Below are 12,563 nucleotides of genomic sequence, written 5' to 3'. Positions count from 1 at the left end.
TTTCATTGAATCAATGAATAACGTTTGATTAATTGAAATAATGATTGAAGTTTGACATAATGTTTGAATGAATGCAGTTTGTTTCACTGAATTAAAACTCGAGACATTGACTGAATGAGAGGAGCTCCACTCATTGAATAAACACGTGCAGTAAGGTTTCATTGAATGAATGTGTGCAGTTTGTTTCATTGCATGAATGATAGAATTTTGATTCAATGACTGTGTGCATGCAGTTTGTTTCAATGAAGGAAAGTGTGAAGCTCGAATTTGAATAAATGAGAGAAACTCTAGTCATTGAATTAACACGTGCAGTCTGTTTCATTGAATTAATCTTTGCAGTTTGTTTCACAGAATGAAAGGGAAATGAAATACGCATTGGATAAACACGCGAACTCTGTTTCGTTGAATGAACGCATGCAGTTTGTATCATTGTGTGAAAAAATGCAGTTGGACGCTTTAAGAAACGGGTTACGTTTGATTCAGAGATTCAACGATTAACATCTGATTCATTGAATTCATGATTGAAGTTTAATTCAATGATTGAATGAATGCTGTTTGTTTCATTGAAAGAAAGCGTTAAGCCCGAGACATTGACTGAATGAGAGAGGCTCAACTCATTGAATTACCACGTGCACTCTGTTTCATTGATTTAACGAATGCAGCTTGTTTGACTGTACGAATGAATGCAGTTGGATTCACTATAGAAATAAGTTAAGTTTGTTTCATTGAATCAATGAATAACGTTTGATTAATTGAAATAATGATTGAAGTTTGATTCAATGATTGAATGAATGCAGTTTGTTTCATTGATTGAAAGCGTTAAGCTCGAGACATTGACTTTATGAGAGAAGGTCAAATCATTGAAATACCACGATACAAAGTGGTTTGTTTGTTTGATTGTATGAATGAATGCAGTTGGGTTCACTAAACAATTGAGTTAAGTTTGTATCAAAGATTCAGCGATTAACGTCTGATTCACTGAATCAATGATGGAAGTTTGACCCAATGTGAGAATGCAGTTTTTTCGTTGAATGAAAGCTCGAGACATTGACTGAATGATAGAAGCTCTACACATTGAATAATCACTTTCAGCAAGTTTCATTGAATGAATGTATGCAGTTTGTTACAATGAATGAAAGCGTAAAGCTTGAGATTTTGAATAAATAAGAGAAGCTCTAGTCATTGAATTAACACGTGCAGTCTGTTTCATTGAATTAATCTTTGCAGTTTGTATCACAGGATAAATGGGAAATGCTCTACGCATTGGAATAGCCCATGCAACCTGTTTCATTGAACGAACGCATGCAAATTGTTTCATTGTATGAATTAATGCAGTTGAACGCACGAAAAAATAAGTTAAGTTTGTTTCAAAGAATCAATGAATAACATCTGATTCATTGAATTAATGATTGAAGTTTGATTCAATGATTGAAGGAATGCAGTTTGTTTGATTGATTGAAAACGTTAATATCGACACATTGACTGAATGAGAGAGACTCAACTCATTGAATTACAACGCGCACTCTGTTTCTTTGAATGAATGCATGCAGTATGAATGATTGCAGTTGGATTTACTGAATAAATGAGTTATGTTTGTTTCATTGAATCAATGAATAATGTTTGATTTTTTGAATCAATGATTGAAGTTTGATTAAATGTTTGAATGAATGCAGTTTGTTTCATTGATTGAAAGCGTTAAGCTGGAGACATTGTATGACTGAGAGAAGGTCTACTTATTTAATAAATACTTGCAGTAAGGTTTCATTGAATGAATGATTTAATTTTAAGTCAATGACTGAATGCATGCAGTTTATTTCAATGAATGAGAGCGTAAAGCTCCAGATTTTGAATTAACATGTGCAGTCTGTTTCATTGAATTAATCTTTGCAGTTTGTTTCACAGAATGAATGGGAAAAGCTGTACGCATTGGATTAGCACGTGGACTCTGTTTCATTGAACGAACGCATGCCGTTTGTTACATTGCATGAATCAATGCAGTTGGATGCAGGAAAACTGCATTGTTTCAGAGAATCATCGATCAACATCTGCTTCATTGAATTAATGATTGAAGTTTAATTAAATGATTGAAGTTAATTCAATGATTGAAGTTTGACACAATGTTTGAATGAATGCAGTTTGTTTCACTGAATTAAAACTCGAGACATTGACTGAATGAGAGGAGCTCCACTCATTGAATAAACACGTGCAGTAAGGTTTCATTGAATGAATGTGTGCAGTTTGTTTCATTGCATGAATGATAGAATTTTGATTCAATGACTGTGTGCATGCAGTTTGTTTCAATGAAGAAAAGTGTGAAGCTCGAATTTGAATAAATGAGAAATGCTCTAGACATTGAATTAACACGTGCAGTCTGTTTCATTGAATTAATCTTTGCAGATTGTTTCACAGAATGAATGGGAAAATGCTATAAGCATTGGATTAGCACTTGCACTCTGTTTCATTGAACGAAGTCATGCAGTTTGTTTCATTGTGTGAATTAATGCAGTTGGACGCACTAAGAAATAGGTTACGTTTGATTCAGAGAATCAACAATTAACATCTGACTCATTGAATTAATGATTGAAGTTTAATTCAATGATTGAATGAATGCCGTTTGTTTCATTGAAAGAAAGCGTTAAGCCCGAGACATTGGCTGAATGAGAGAGGCTCAACTCATTCAATTATCACGAGCTCTCTGTTTCATTGAATGAACGAATGCAGCTTTTTTGACTGTACGTATGAATGCAGTTGGATTCACTAAAGAAATGAGTTAAGTTTGTTTCATTGAATCAATGAATAACGTTTGATTAATTGAAATAATGATTGAAGTTTGACATAATGTTTGAATGAATGCAATTTGTTTCACTGAATTAAAATTCGAGACATTGACTGAATGAGAGGAGCTCTACTCATTGAATAAACACGTGCAGTAAGGTTTCATTGAATGAATGTGTGCAGTTTGTTTCATTGCATGAATGATAGAATTTTGATTCAATGACTGTGTGCATGCAGTTTGTTTCAATGAAGGAAAGTGTGAAGCTCGAATTTGAATAAATGAGAGAAGCTCTAGTCATTGAATTAACACGTGCAGTCTGTTTCATTGAATTAATCTTTGCAGTTTGTATCACAGGATAAATGGGAAATGCTCTACGCATTGGATTAGCCCGTGCAACCTGTTTCATTGAACGAACGCATGCAATTTGTTTCATTGTGTGAATTAATGCAGTTGGACGCACTAAGAAATGGGTTACGTTTGATTCAGAGAATCAACATTAACATCTGATTCATTGAATTCATGATTGAAGTTTAATTCAATGATTGAATGAATGCTGTTTGTTTCATTGAAAGAAAGCGTTAAGCCCGAGACATTGACTGAATGAGAGAGGCTCAACTCATTGAATTACCACGTGCACTCTGTTTCATTGAATGAACGATTGCAGCTTGTTTGACTGTACGAATGAATGCAGTTGGATTCACTATAGAAATGAGTTAAGTTTGTTTCATTGAATCATTGAATAACGTTTGAGTAATTGAAATAATGATTGAAGTTTGATTCAATGATTGAATGAATCCAGTTTGTTTCATTGATTGAAAGCGTTAAGCTCGAGACATTGACTTTATGAGAGAAGGTCAAATCATTGAAATACCACGTTACAAAGTGGTTTGGTTGTTTGATTGTATGAATGAAAGCAGTTGGATTCGCGAAACAATTGAGTTAAGTTTGTATCAAAGATTCAGCGATTAACGTCTGATTCACTGAATCAATGATGGAACTTTGACCCAATGTGTGAATGCTGTTTGTTTCATTGTATGAAAGCTCGAGACATTGACTGAATGATAAAAGCTCTACACATTAATGCAGTTGGACGCACTAAGAAACGGGTTACGTTTGATTCAGAGATTCAACGATTAACATCTAATCAATGCTTGAAGTTTGATTCAATGATTGAATGAATGCAGTTTGTTTCATTGATTGAAAGCGTTAAGCTTCTGTCATTGACTGAATGACACAAGCTCAAATCAATGAAATACTACGTACACTCGGTTTCATTCAATGAATGCATGTTTGTTACAAAGAATCAGCGATTAACATCTGATTCATTGAATTAATGATTGAAGTTTGATTCAATGATTGAATGAATGCCGTTTGTTTCATTGAAAGAAAGCGTTAAGCCCGAGACATTGGCTGAATGAGAGAGGCTCAACTCATTGAATTACCACGTGCACTCTGTTTCATTGAATGAACGAATGCAGCTTGTTTGACTGTACGTATGAATGCAGTTGGATTCACAAAAGAAATGAGTTAAGTTAGTTTCATTGAATCAATGAATAACGTTTGATTAATTGAAATAATGATTGACGTTTGACATAATGTTTGAATGAATGCAGTTTGTTTCACTGAATTAAAACTCGAGACATTGACTGAATGAGAGGAGCTCCACTCATTGAATAAACACGTGCAGTAAGGTTTCATTGAATGAATGTGTGCAGTTTGTTTCATTGCATGAATGATAGAATTTTGATTCAATGACTGTGTGCATGCAGTTTGTTTCAATGAAGGAAAGTGTGAAGCTCGAATTTGAATAAATGAGAGAAACTCTAGTCATTGAATTAACACGTGCAGTCTGTTTCATTGAATTAATCTTTGCAGTTTGTTTCACAGAATGAAAGGGAAATGCAATACGCATTGGATAAACACGCGAACTCTGTTTCGTTGAATGAACGCATGCAGTTTGTATCATTGTGTGAAAAAATGCAGTTGGACGCTTTAAGAAACGGGTTACGTTTGATTCAGAGATTCAACGATTAACATCTGATTCATTGAATTCATGATTGAAGTTTAATTCAATGATTGAATGAATGCTGTTTGTTTCATTGAAAGAAAGCGTTAAGCCCGAGACATTGACTGAATGAGAGAGGCTCAACTCATTGAATTACCACGTGCACTCTGTTTCATTGATTTAACGAATGCAGCTTGTTTGACTGTACGAATGAATGCAGTTGGATTCACTAAAGAAATGAGTTAAGTTTGTTTCATTGAATCAATGAATAACGTTTGATTAATTGAAATAATGATTGAAGTTTGATTCAATGATTGAATGAATGCAGTTTGTTTCATTGATTGAAAGCGTTAAGCTCGAGACATTGACTTTATGAGAGAAGGTCAAATCATTGAAATACCACGATACAAAGTGGTTTGTTTGTTTGATTGTATGAATGAATGCAGTTGGGTTCACTAAACAATTGAGTTAAGTTTGTATCAAAGATTCAGCGATTAACGTCTGATTCACTGAATCAATGATGGAAGTTTGACCCAATGTGAGAATGCAGTTTTTTCGTTGAATGAAAGCTCGAGACATTGACTGAATGATAGAAGCTCTACACATTGAATAATCACTTTCAGCAAGTTTCATTGAATGAATGTATGCAGTTTGTTACAATGAATGAAAGCGTAAAGCTTGAGATTTTGAATAAATAAGAGAAGCTCTAGTCATTGAATTAACACGTGCAGTCTGTTTCATTGAATTAATCTTTGCAGTTTGTATCACAGGATAAATGGGAAATGCTCTACGCATTGGAATAGCCCATGCAACCTGTTTCATTGAACGAACGCATGCAAATTGTTTCATTGTATGAATTAATGCAGTTGAACGCACGAAAAAATAAGTTAAGTTTGTTTCAAAGAATCAATGAATAACATCTGATTCATTGAATTAATGATTGAAGTTTGATTCAATGATTGAAGGAATGCAGTTTGTTTGATTGATTGAAAACGTTAATATCGACACATTGACTGAATGAGAGAGACTCAACTCATTGAATTACAACGCGCACTCTGTTTCTTTGAATGAATGCATGCAGTATGAATGATTGCAGTTGGATTTACTGAATAAATGAGTTATGTTTGTTTCATTGAATCAATGAATAATGTTTGATTTTTTGAATCAATGATTGAAGTTTGATTAAATGTTTGAATGAATGCAGTTTGTTTCATTGATTGAAAGCGTTAAGCTGGAGACATTGTATGACTGAGAGAAGGTCTACTCATTTAATAAATAGTTGCAGTAAGGTTTCATTGAATGAATGATTTAATTTTAAGTCAATGACTGAATGCATGCAGTTTATTTCAATGAATGAGAGCGTAAAGCTCCAGATTTTGAATTAACATGTGCAGTCTGTTTCATTGAATTAATCTTTGCAGTTTGTTTCACAGAATGAATGGGAAAAGCTGTACGCATTGGATTAGCACGTGGACTCTGTTTCATTGAACGAACGCATGCCGTTTGTTACATTGCATGAATCAATGCAGTTGGATGCAGGAAAACTGCATTGTTTCAGAGAATCATCGATCAACATCTGCTTCATTGAATTAATGATTGAAGTTTAATTAAATGATTGAAGTTAATTCAATGATTGAAGTTTGACACAATGTTTGAATGAATGCAGTTTGTTTCACTGAATTAAAACTCGAGACATTGACTGAATGAGAGGAGCTCCACTCATTGAATAAACACGTGCAGTAAGGTTTCATTGAATGAATGTGTGCAGTTTGTTTCATTGCATGAATGATAGAATTTTGATTCAATGACTGAGTGCATGCAGTTTGTTTCAATGAAGAAAAGTGTGAAGCTCGAATTTGAATAAATGAGAAATGCTCTAGACATTGAATTAACACGTGCAGTCTGTTTCATTGAATTAATCTTTGCAGATTGTTTCACAGAATGAATGGGAAAATGCTATAAGCATTGGATTAGCACTTGCACTCTGTTTCATGAACGAAGTCATGCAGTTTGTCTCATTTTGTGAATTAATGCAGTTGGACGCACTAAGAAATAGGTTACGTTTGATTCAGAGAATCAACAATTAACATCTGACTCATTGAATTAATGATTGAAGTTTAATTCAATGATTGAATGAATGCCGTTTGTTTCATTGAAAGAAAGCATTAAGCCCGAGACATTGGCTGAAAGAGAGAGGCTCAACTCATTCAATTATCACGAGCTCTCTGTTTCATTGAATGAACGAATGCAGCTTGTTTGACTGTACGTATGAATGCAGTTGGATTCACTAAAGAAATGAGTTAAGTTTATTTCATTGAATCAATGAATAACGTTTGATTAATTGAAATAATGATTGAAGCTTGACATAATGTTTGAATGAATGCAATTTGTTTCACTGAATTAAAATTCGAGACATTGACTGAATGAGAGGAGCTCTACTCATTGAATAAACACGTGCAGTAAGGTTTCATTGAATGAATGTGTGCAGTTTGTTTCATTGCATGAATGATAGAATTTTGATTCAATGACTGTGTGCATGCAGTTTGTTTCAATGAAGGAAAGTGTGAAGCTCGAATTTGAATAAATGAGAGAAGCTCTAGTCATTGAATTAACACGTGCAGTCTGTTTCATTGAATTAATCTTTGCAGTTTGTATCACAGGATAAATGGGAAATGCTTTACGCATTGGATTAGCCCGTGCAACCTGTTTCATTGAACGAACGCATGCAATTTGTTTCATTGTGTGAATTAATGCAGTTGGACGCACGAAAAAATTAGTTAAGTTTGTTTCAAAGAATCAATGAATAACATCTGATTCATTGAATTAATGATAGAATTTTGAATCAATGATTGAAGGAATGCAGTTTGTTTGATTGATTGAAAACGTTAATATCGACACATTGACAGAATGATAGAGGCTCAACTCATTGAATTACAACGCGCACTCTGTTTCTTTGAATGAATGCATGCAGTTTGTTTGACTGTATGAATGAATGCAGTTGGATTTACCAAAGAAATGAGTTATGTTTGTTTATTGAATCAATGAATAATGTTTGATTTTTTGAATCAATAATTGAAGTTTGATTAAATGTTTGAATGATGCAGTTTGTTTCATTGATTGAAAGCGTTAAGCTCGAGTAATTGAATGAATAAGAGAAGGTCTACTTATTTAATAAATACTTGCAGTAAGGTTTCATTGAATGAATGATTTAATTTTAAGTCAATGACTGAATGCATTCAGTTTGTTTCAATGAATGAGAGCGTAAAGCTCCAGATTTTGAATTAACATGTGCAGTCTGTTTCATTGAATTAATCTTTGCAGTTTGTTTCACAGAATGAATGGGAAAAGCTCTACGCATTGGACTCTGTTTCATTGAACGAACGCATGCCGTTTGTTACATTGCATGAATCAATGCAGTTGGATGCACAACAACTGCATTGTTTCAGAGAATCAACGATCAACATTTGCTTCATTGAATTAATGATTGAAGTTTAATTCAATGATTGAAGTTAATTCAATGATTGAAGTTTGACACAATGTTTGAATGAATGCAGTTTGTTTCACTGAATTAAAACTCGAGACATTGACTGAATGAGATGAGCTCCACTCATTGAATAAACACGTGCAGTAAGGTTTCGTTGAATGAATGTGTGCAGTTTGTTTCATTGCATGAACGATAGAATTTTGTTTCAATGACTGTGTGCATGCAGTTTGTTTCAATGAAGGAAAGCGTGAAGCTCGAATTTGAATAAATGAGAGAAGCTCTAGCCATTGAATTAACACGTGCAGTCGGTTTCATTGAATTAATCTTTACAGTTTGTTTCACAGAATGAATGGGAAATGCTATAAGCATTGGATTAGCACTTGCACTCAGTTTCATTGAACGAAGTCATGCAGTTTGTTTCATTGTGTGAATTAATGCAGTTGGACGCACTAAGAAATGGGTTACGTTTGATTCAGAGAATCAACATTAACATCTGATTCATTGAATTCATGATTGAAGTTTAATTCAATGATTGAATGAATGCTGTTTGTTTCATTGAAAGAAAGCGTTAAGCCCGAGACATTGACTGAATGAGAGAGGCTCAACTCATTGAATTACCACGTGCACTCTGTTTCATTGAATGAACGATTGCAGCTTGTTTGACTGTACGAATGAATGCAGTTGGATTCACTATAGAAATGAGTTAAGTTTGTTTCATTGAATCATTGAATAACGTTTGAGTAATTGAAATAATGATTGAAGTTTGATTCAATGATTGAATGAATCCAGTTTGTTTCATTGATTGAAAGCGTTAAGCTCGAGACATTGACTTTATGAGAGAAGGTCAAATCATTGAAATACCACGTTACAAAGTGGTTTGTTTGTTTGATTGTATGAATGAAAGCAGTTGGATTCGCGAAACAATTGAGTTAAGTTTGTATCAAAGATTCAGCGATTAACGTCTGATTCACTGAATCAATGATGGAACTTTGACCCAATGTGTGAATGCTGTTTGTTTCATTGTATGAAAGCTCGAGACATTGACTGAATGATAAAAGCTCTACACATTAATGCAGTTGGACGCACTAAGAAACGGGTTACGTTTGATTCAGAGATTCAACGATCAATGCTTGAAGTTTGATTCAATGATTGAATGAATGCAGTTTGTTTCATTGATTGAAAGCGTTAAGCTTCTGTCATTGACTGAATGACACAAGCTCAAATCAATGAAATACTACGTACACTCGGTTTCATTCAATGAATGCATGTTTGTTACAAAGAATCAGCGATTAACATCTGATTCATTGAATTAATGATTGAAGTTTGATTCAATGATTGAATGAATGCCGTTTGTTTCATTGAAAGAAAGCGTTAAGCCCGAGACATTGGCTGAATGAGAGAGGCTCAACTCATTGAATTACCACGTGCACTCTGTTTCATTGAATGAACGAATGCAGCTTGTTTGACTGTACGTATGAATGCAGTTGGATTCACAAAAGAAATGAGTTAAGTTAGTTTCATTGAATCAATGTATAACGTTTGATTAATTGAAATAATGATTGAAGTTTGACATAATGTTTGAATGAATGCAGTTTGTTTCACTGAATTAAAACTCGAGACATTGACTGAATGAGAGGAGCTCCACTCATTGAATGAACACGTGCAGTAAGGTTTCATTGAATGAATGTGTGCAGTTTGTTTCATTGCATGAATGATAGAATTTTGATTCAATGACTGTGTGCATGCAGTTTGTTTCAATGAAGGAAAGTGTGAAGCTCGAATTTGAATAAATGAGAGAAACTCTAGTCATTGAATTAACACGTGCAGTCTGTTTCATTGAATTAATCTTTGCAGTTTGTTTCACAGAATGAAAGGGAAATGCAATACGCATTGGATAAACACGCGAACTCTGTTTCGTTGAATGAACGCATGCAGTTTGTATCATTGTGTGAAAAAATGCAGTTGGACGCTTTAAGAAACGGGTTACGTTTGATTCAGAGATTCAACGATTAACATCTGATTCATTGAATTCATGATTGAAGTTTAATTCAATGATTGAATGAATGCTGTTTGTTTCATTGAAAGAAAGCGTTAAGCCCGAGACATTGACTGAATGAGAGAGGCTCAACTCATTGAATTACCACGTGCACTCTGTTTCATTGATTTAACGAATGCAGCTTGTTTGACTGTACGAATGAATGCAGTTGGATTCACTAAAGAAATGAGTTAAGTTTGTTTCATTGAATCAATGAATAACGTTTGATTAATTGAAATAATGATTGAAGTTTGATTCAATGATTGAATGAATGCAGTTTGTTTCATTGATTGAAAGCGTTAAGCTCGAGACATTGACTTTATGAGAGAAGGTCAAATCATTGAAATACCACGATACAAAGTGGTTTGTTTGTTTGATTGTATGAATGAATGCAGTTGGGTTCACTAAACAATTGAGTTAAGTTTGTATCAAAGATTCAGCGATTAACGTCTGAATCAATGATGGAAGTTTGACCCAATGTGAGAATGCAGTTTTTTCGTTGAATGAAAGCTCGAGACATTGACTGAATGATAGAAGCTCTACACATTGAATAATCACTTTCAGCAAGTTTCATTGAATGAATGTATGCAGTTTGTTACAATGAATGAAAGCGTAAAGCTTGAGATTTTGAATAAATAAGAGAAGCTCTAGTCATTGAATTAACACGTGCAGTCTGTTTCATTGAATTAATCTTTGCAGTTTGTATCACAGGATAAATGGGAAATGCTCTACGCATTGGAATAGCCCATGCAACCTGTTTCATTGAACGAACGCATGCAAATTGTTTCATTGTATGAATTAATGCAGTTGAACGCACGAAAAAATAAGTTAAGTTTGTTTCAAAGAATCAATGAATAACATCTGATTCATTGAATTAATGATTGAAGTTTGATTCAATGATTGAAGGAATGCAGTTTGTTTGATTGATTGAAAACGTTAATATCGACACATTGACTGAATGAGAGAGACTCAACTCATTGAATTACAACGCGCACTCTGTTTCTTTGAATGAATGCATGCAGTATGAATGATTGCAGTTGGATTTACTGAATAAATGAGTTAAGTTTGTTTCATTGAATCAATGAATAATGTTTGATTTTTTGAATCAATGATTGAAGTTTGATTAAATGTTTGAATGAATGCAGTTTGTTTCATTGATTGAAAGCGTTAAGCTGGAGACATTGTATGACTGAGAGAAGGTCTACTCATTTAATAAATAGTTGCAGTAAGGTTTCATTGAATGAATGATTTAATTTTAAGTCAATGACTGAATGCATGCAGTTTATTTCAATGAATGAGAGCGTAAAGCTCCAGATTTTGAATTAACATGTGCAGTCTGTTTCATTGAATTAATCTTTGCAGTTTGTTTCACAGAATGAATGGGAAAAGCTGTACGCATTGGATTAGCACGTGGACTCTGTTTCATTGAACGAACGCATGCCGTTTGTTACATTGCATGAATCAATGCAGTTGGATGCAGGAAAACTGCATTGTTTCAGAGAATCATCGATCAACATCTGCTTCATTGAATTAATGATTGAAGTTTAATTAAATGATTGAAGTTAATTCAATGATTGAAGTTTGACACAATGTTTGAATGAATGCAGTTTGTTTCACTGAATTAAAACTCGAGACATTGACTGAATGAGAGGAGCTCCACTCATTGAATAAACACGTGCAGTAAGGTTTCATTGAATGAATGTGTGCAGTTTGTTTCATTGCATGAATGATAGAATTTTGATTCAATGACTGTGTGCATGCAGTTTGTTTCAATGAAGAAAAGTGTGAAGCTCGAATTTGAATAAATGAGAAATGCTCTAGACATTGAATTAACACGTGCAGTCTGTTTCATTGAATTAATCTTTGCAGATTGTTTCACAGAATGAATGGGAAAATGCTATAAGCATTGGATTAGCACTTGCACTCTGTTTCATTGAACGAAGTCATGCAGTTTGTTTCATTGTGTGAATTAATGCAGTTGGACGCACTAAGAATTAGGTTACGTTTGATTCAGAGAATCAACAATTAACATCTGACTCATTGAATTAATGATTGAAGTTTAATTCAATGATTGAATGAATGCCGTTTGTTTCATTGAAAGAAAGCGTTAAGCCCGAGACATTGGCTGAATGAGAGAGGCTCAACTCATTCAATTATCACGAGCTCTCTGTTTCATTGAATGAACGAATGCAGCTTGTTTGACTGTACGTATGAATGCAGTTGGATTCACTAAAGAAATGAGTTAAGTTTGTTTCATTGAATC

The sequence above is a fragment of the Chiloscyllium plagiosum genome, unplaced genomic scaffold (assembly GCF_037043375.1).
Source record: "Chiloscyllium plagiosum isolate Xiang-an unplaced genomic scaffold, Cpla_swu_hap1 HiC_scaffold_5, whole genome shotgun sequence".
Classification (NCBI taxonomy): Eukaryota; Metazoa; Chordata; class Chondrichthyes; order Orectolobiformes; family Hemiscylliidae; genus Chiloscyllium; species Chiloscyllium plagiosum.
The sequence above is the reverse complement of the archived record's forward strand: the minus strand, read 5'-3'. Positions refer to the sequence as shown.